Source organism: Macrobrachium nipponense, chromosome 7, assembly GCF_015104395.2.
Source record: "Macrobrachium nipponense isolate FS-2020 chromosome 7, ASM1510439v2, whole genome shotgun sequence".
Classification (NCBI taxonomy): Eukaryota; Metazoa; Arthropoda; class Malacostraca; order Decapoda; family Palaemonidae; genus Macrobrachium; species Macrobrachium nipponense.
The window spans coordinates 37,770,440-37,777,939 of record NC_061109.1 but is presented as its reverse complement, the minus strand read 5'-3'; the positions used below and the strand labels follow the sequence as shown (position 1 = coordinate 37,777,939).

Genomic DNA, 7,500 nt, shown 5'->3' with positions numbered 1-7,500 from the left:
CTGCATGCAACATTCCGACCCATCCACAGTGTGCTGAGGTAATACAAGATTTGAGAAAAGATACAAGAATTTTTTGTTCAACATGTCTATCATGGATAGACAATGTTATTAAATCAAGATTGAATGTACAAATAGTTGAGGATGAAGAAAGAAGAGGAAGAGGAGGAAGAAGAAGAAGAAAAAGAAGAAGAGGAAAACGGAAGAAGAGAAGAAAACAAAATGAAATGACAGAAAAAAAATAAGGAAAACAAAGAACAAGATAAAAGTATGGATGCAGAGATACCTCAATTGATACTACATATGAGGCAATAAAGCAGCATACCTACGAAGAATAAATTACGATATGACAACAGAAAAGCAAATCCCGAAGAGGCTCTACCCAGATCTACACAATGACGGGAAAGAGGAAAAAATAGACAAGAAAGACAAAATCTGCAACCTTTTGAAAAGAGGGAATTGCAGATTTGGAGAAAGATGTTACTACAAACATCCTAAGATATGTCAAAACTATGAAATATATGGTAAATGTGCATACTTAGATGGATATGGGGATGATTGCAGAGATCTGCATCCAATATGTAAAAACCTAAAAGAAGGAAAAGGATGTAAGTTCGACAAAAAATGCAAATATATGCACCCTGTAGCCATGAATCATAATCAAATAAATAACCAACCAAGTAATAAAATCCAAAATAAGAAAGAAACAAATAAAGAGAGAAATCAACGAATATCAGGTAAAAGAGAAAAGCAAACCACCAATGAGATATGCAGAGGTGTCAGCAAAAAAATTTCAAAGCATCAGCTCCGAAATTCTACTCAAGAGATAATAACTGTATTTATTATGCAAGAGGATATTGCACGGAAACGGAGAAAATGTTTGCAGATTCAGACACAAAATGAATAATTATGATGAAGGAAGATCAAATTATTATGGAAAAGTTGGATTTTTTAATGTCAGAATTTCTGGAAATGAAAAAAAGAACAACATACCAGAACAGGAAAGAGACATGGAAAATCCTTATTACTACCAGTATTAAATGAAGGAGAAAACACGCAAACCATCATAGTGATGAATGCGCAGGGTTTAGTTACGAGTAACTCAAAAAGAAAAATAGAGTACTTAGAAGAACTAACCCAAAATGAAAAGAAAATAGATATAATGAATATAAGTGAAACCTGGTATTCCAAGAGACTGGGAATGATGATCAAATAAAAGGGTTCCAAACTTATAGATCAGATAGAAAAAATAGGAATCAAGGGGGAACCGCAATATATGGGAAAGACAAAAAACAAGGAAAAATATATGAGAAATATAGTAACTCAGAATGTGAACTAATAGCGGTAGAATTTGAATCTGAAAAATTGATGAACATAGTAATATATAGACCTCCTAATACTAAAGAGTTTGACTTAATAATTGAAAAATTGGATGATATATGTAGAAATCACAAGGACTGGACTATTCTCCTATCTGGTGACTTCAACTTTCCTTTCGTAGAATGGAAAGAACGAATAGGAGATTGTGGTTGTACTTATACATATAAAAAAGAGAGTAATAGTAGTGCAGAAGATAAGAGGCAATTTGAAAAGCTATTAGATATGCTACTAGAATACAACATTCAACAAATAAATCACCTGCCAACAAGAAAGGAAAATACTTTAGACCTAGTATTTGTGAACGAGATGAATTATGTTAAAGAAATAATAGTTTATAATGCGAGTATTTCAGACCATAATGTCATAGAATTAACAGTTCATTCCAAAGCAAGTGAAAATAGAGATAAGCAAGAAATGAAAAAGTGGGAAGGATATGGAAAATACAACTTCTACAGTAAAAATATAAAATGTCAGAAATTAATGAAGAATTAAACAAAGATTGGGATAACATTTTCGTAGTGATGACATAAGGGTAAATACGGAGATATATATAAAAATATTTGGAGAAAATAGTGGAAAAATATATACCGAAGAAGAAAAGTAAACATCATTCATGCATACCAAGAGACAGAAGGATCTTGTTCCAGAAAATCAGAAAGTGGAAAAAAGGTCTTGCAAAAGAAAAAAATGCATGGAAAGTTATAGAACTAAAAAGTAAGATAGAAAATGCAGAACAAAAGATTATACAATCAAAAGAAAATGAAAAACGGGACTTGGAAGAAAAAAACCCTACTAAATATCAAGCAAAACCCCAAACTATTATACTCATATGCGAAGAAGATGAATAAAAGAAGAATAGAAATAGGCCCTCTGAGAATTGAAGGGAGATTAACGAATGAAAAAAAAGGAAATTTGCAACATACTGGCAGAACGATATAAGAGAGAATTCACCCCTAGAATAGATAATGAAGATAATGATATAGAAGGGAAGAAAATAGTGAATATTTAGCTGACATAGAAATTAATGAAGCTGATATTGTGCAGGCAATTAATGAAATTAAAAATGGAGCTGCTGCAGGGCCGGATGGAGTCCCTGCTATTTTGTTAAAGAAAGTAGTTCATTCTATCGCAAAGCCACTAGCAATATTATTAAGACAAAGTGTAGATACAGGCAAGATTTATGATGAGCACAAATAGCATATATCACCCCTACTTTCAAAAGTGGATCAAGACTAGAGGCAAGTAATTATAGGCCTGTGAGTCTAACATCACATATTATGAAAGTGTATGAAAGGGTAATGAAGAAAAATATTATGAAACATTTAATAAAAAATAATTTGTTTAATATAGGACAACACGGTTTCGTACCCGGAAAAAGTACACAAACCCAACTGTTAGTCCACCGTGAGAACATATTCAAAAATATGAAAAGCGGAAAATGAAAACAGATGTGGTTTATTTAGACTTTGCAAAAGCTTTTGACAAAGTAGACCATAATATATTAGCAAAGAAAATTAGAAAACACAATATCGTAGATAAAGTAGGAAGATGGTTAAAAGAATTTTTACACAACAGAAAACAGATAGTAATTGCAAACGATGAGAAATCGGATGAAACCAAGGTAATATCCGGTGTGCCACAAGGTACGGTGCTAGCTGCAATATTGTTTGTTATTATGATTGAAGACATAGACAGTAATGTTAAGGATTCGGATAGTGAGTAGTTTCGCTGATGACACAAGAATAAGTAGAGAAATTACTTGTGATGAAGATAGGAACGCTCTACAAAGAGACCTTAACAAAGTATATGATTGGGCAGAGGTAAATAGGATGGTATTTAACTCTGATAAATTTGAATCAATAAATTATGGAGACAGAGAAGGAAAGCTATATGCATATAGGGGACCTAATAATGAGACAATCACAAATAAGGAAGCAGTTAAAGACCTTGGTGTGATGATGAATAGGAACATGTTATGCAATGATCAAATAGCAATTCTGTTGGCAAAATGTAAGCAAAAATGGGAATGTTGTTACGGCACTTCAAACAAGAAAAGCTGAACACATGATTATGCTTTATAAAACATATGTTCGTAGTCCCACTTGAATATTGCAATATGATATGGTACCCACACTATCAAAAGGATATTGCACAAATAGAGAGTGTACAAAGGTCCTTTACAGCTAGAATAGAAGAAGTTAAGGACCTAGACTACTGGGAAAGACTACAATCCTTAAAAGTTAGTTTTATATAGTCCTAGAAAGGAAAGGAAATTTGAAGAGAAACGCTACATGATAATTCAGGCATGGAAACAGATAGAAGGAATAACAGAAAATATCATGGAACTAAAAATATCAGAAAGAGCAAGCAGAGGTAGATTAATAGTGCCCAAAACTATATCCATGGAAAAATACGGATAAAAGCACACAGGACATTAATCCACTACGCCACCAGCCATCGATAATGGCAGCGTTCTATTTCAATGCGTTTGCGCCATCACATCTGAGGAATATATCAGGAGTGAGCGTAGATGTGTTTAAGAATAAGCTCGACAAATATCTAAACTGCATCCCAGACGATCCAAGATTGGAAGTGATGCAAAATATACCGGAAGATGTACTAGCAACTCTCTGGTAGACATTAGAGGCGCCTCACACTGAGGGGGGGGACCTGGGGCAACCCGAACGAACTGTAAGGTCTGTAAGGTAAGGTCCTGTTGGCCGAAATGTCCCAGGACCAAGTGAGCCTTGAGGAAATCACACCCCCCCCCCCCCCCCCCCCCCCCCCCCCCCCCCCCCCCCCCCGACGACTTTTGTACTTTTGGATGCGTCCGACGGATGTTACAATCGGCGACCAATTTCCTATCACCGCAATTCGTTCTGTGATCACTTCAGATCTCTTTCAAGTCTCATCCGCTCTCTTAGGTTAACGGAAATCGGAGTAGATTAAGAGAAGAATATTTAAAACTAACAATTTTGAATCCGAAAGGGAAAAAAGGAAGAAGCATTTCCCCTGTCGAATCGGGGATTGACGCTACCATTAATCAAAGTCGCTCTAAGGCCTTCTTTGTAGAATGGTAGGTTAGCGCTAACTTCACCCTCTTAAGAGGGTTTTGGGTTTTGGTGAGGGGCGTTTCCAAGATCCAAGAGAGTCCTGCATATATATATATATATATATATATATATATATGATATATATATATACATATATATCTATATATATTATTATATATATATATATATATATATATATATATATATACTATATATATATATATATATATATATACAGAGAGAGAGAGAGAGAGAGAGAGATAGAGAGAGAGAGAGAGAGAGAGTGTTACTATACTGGCTTCATTTCTCCATTATTGATAGCTAAAACCATTGTAAATACAACAATGTTATCATTTTAAATATATAAAAAAAATCCTTCAATTACGTTCGAAGAAACCGATGAGATATGGCTAGAACAGTCTCTGCTTTGTATAGAAAAGCATCCTTTTGTTTATTTTTATTGATTTAAAATCCACAAGCGCTGGTCCTCGTGGGAACATGCTTGACAAATTGCTCTTCAGCCGATTGGCGCTTACTGGAAATTTTAAAAATCACCTCTAGGGGATTTGCGACCGTGTAATCTCTCTGCAGAGTATAGAGAAACCTTCCAGCCTATTTGTTCGTCAACTTGTACAGGTCGGATTCCGTGATGGAAATCGCGTTTTAAGTCTTCGAGCCTAAATGGGTCCTTTTATCTAATTGGACCGGCCTTCTTTTTGCGGGGGGTGGAGCGAGGACGGATGTTCTCTCTCTCTCTCTCTCTCTCTCTCTCTCTCTCTCTCTCTCTCTCTCTCTCTCCTTCTAAAAAATACTTTACAGAAATATTATCAACGATGGTCTCAAGGGGAAAAATAATGGATTGAATAGCTCTGTCAATAGGTCTATGGTCACATAATAGCAGACTTTCTCTCTCTCTCTCTTTCTCTCTCTCTCTCTCTCTCTCTCTCTCTCTCTCTCTGCGAAGAAGATGAATAAAAGAAGAATAGAAATAGGCCCTCTGAGAATTGAGGGAAGATTAACGAATGAAAAAAAGGAAATTTGCAACATACTGGCAGAACGATATAAGAGAGAATTCACCCCTAGAATAGATAATGAAGATAATGATATAGAAGTAAGGGACGAAAATAGTGAATATTTAGCTGACATAGAAATTAATGAAGCTGATATTGTGCAGGCAATTAATGAAATTAAAAATGGAGCTGCTGCAGGGCCGGATGGAGTCCCTGCTATTTTGTTAAAGAAAGTAGTTCATTCTATCGCAAAGCCACTTGCAATATTATTAAGACAAAGTGTAGATACAGGCAAGATTTATGATGAGCACAAATTAGCATATATCACCCCTACTTTCAAAAGTGGATCAAGACTAGAGGCAAGTAATTATAGGCCTGTGAGTCTAACATCACATATTATGAAAGTGTATGAAAGGGTAATGAAAAAAAATATTATGAAACATTTAATAAAAAATAATTTGTTTAATATAGGACAACACGGTTTCGTACCCGGAAAAAGTACACAAACCCAACTGTTAGTCCACCGTGAGAACATATTCAAAAATATGAAAAGCGGAAATGAAACAGATGTGGTTTATTAGACTTTGCAAAAGCTTTTGACAAAGTAGACCATAATATATTAGCAAAGAAAATTAGAAAACACAATATCGTAGATAAAGTAGGAAGATGGTTAAAAGAATTTTTACACAACAGAAAACAGATAGTTATTGCAAACGATGAGAAATCGGATGAAACCAAGGTAATATCCGGTGTGCCACAAGGTACGGTGCTAGCTGCAATATTGTTTGTTATTATGATTGAAGACATAGACAGTAATGTTAAGGATTCTGTAGTGAGTAGTTTCGCTGATGACACAAGAATAAGTAGAGAAATTACTTGTGATGAAGATAGGAACGCTCTACAAAGAGACCTTAACAAAGTATATGATTGGGCAGAGGTAAATAGGATGGTATTTAACTCTGATAAATTTGAATCAATAAATTATGGAGACAGAGAAGGAAAGCTATATGCATATAGGGGACCTAATAATGAGACAATCACAAATAAGGAAGCAGTTAAAGACCTTGGTGTGATGATGAATAGGAACATGTTTATGCAATGATCAAATATGCCATTCTGTTGGCAAAATGTAAAGCAAAAATGGGAATGTTGTTACGGCACTTCAAAACAAGAAAAGCTGAACACATGATTATGCTTTATAAAACATATGTTCGTAGTCCACTTGAATATTGCAATATGATATGGTACCCACACTATCAAAAGGATATTGCACAAATAGAGAGTGTACAAAGGTCCTTTACAGCTAGAATAGAAGAAGTTAAGGACCTAGACTACTGGGAAAGACTACACTCCTTAAAATTATATAGTCTAGAAAAGGAGAAAGAGAACGCTACATGATAATTCAGGCATGGAAACAGATAGAAGGAATAACAGAAAATATCATGGAACTAAAAATATCAGAAAGAGCAAGCAGAGGTAGATTAATAGTGCCCAAAACTATACCAGGAAAAATAAGGAAAGCACACAGAACATTAATCCACTACGCACCAGCATCGATAATGCAGCGTCTATTCAATGCGTTGCCAGCTCATCTGAGGAATATATCAGGAGTGAGCGTAGATGTGTTTAAGAATAAGCTCGACAAATATCTAAACTGCATCCCAGACCATCCAAGATTGGAAGATGCAAAATATACCGGAAGAAGTACTAGCAACTCTCTGGTAGACATTAGTAGAGGCCGCCTCACACTGAGGACCTGGGGCAACCCGAACGAACTGTAAGGTCTGTAAGGTCTGTAAGGTCTCTCTCTCTCTCTCTCTCTCTCTCTCTCTCTCAGTGCTTCTACGTAACGAATGCTCGATGCCGAAAACAAATGTGTATTAATCCCATTAAGGCGTAACTGCGCTGAAAGACTTAATGGTCAGGTCTCATTTATTAACTTCGTTTTGCCTAGTCGCTGACATTATGATAATGACGTATCCGCCAGTTGGCTCTGTCTATCTCTCTCTTCGTTTACGACGAAAACGATGACGCAATAGCTCGGTTCGGTTTCGAGAACT

The 7,500-nt window shown here is 35.6% G+C and overlaps 1 protein-coding gene across 3 annotated transcripts in view; it reads left to right on the top strand.

The window, feature by feature from the left end:
- LOC135217290 (acetylcholine receptor subunit alpha-like) overlaps positions 1-7,500 on the top strand; it is a 770,770-nt gene that overhangs the window by 665,893 nt on the left and 97,377 nt on the right. The gene's annotated exons all lie outside the window — the stretch shown is intronic.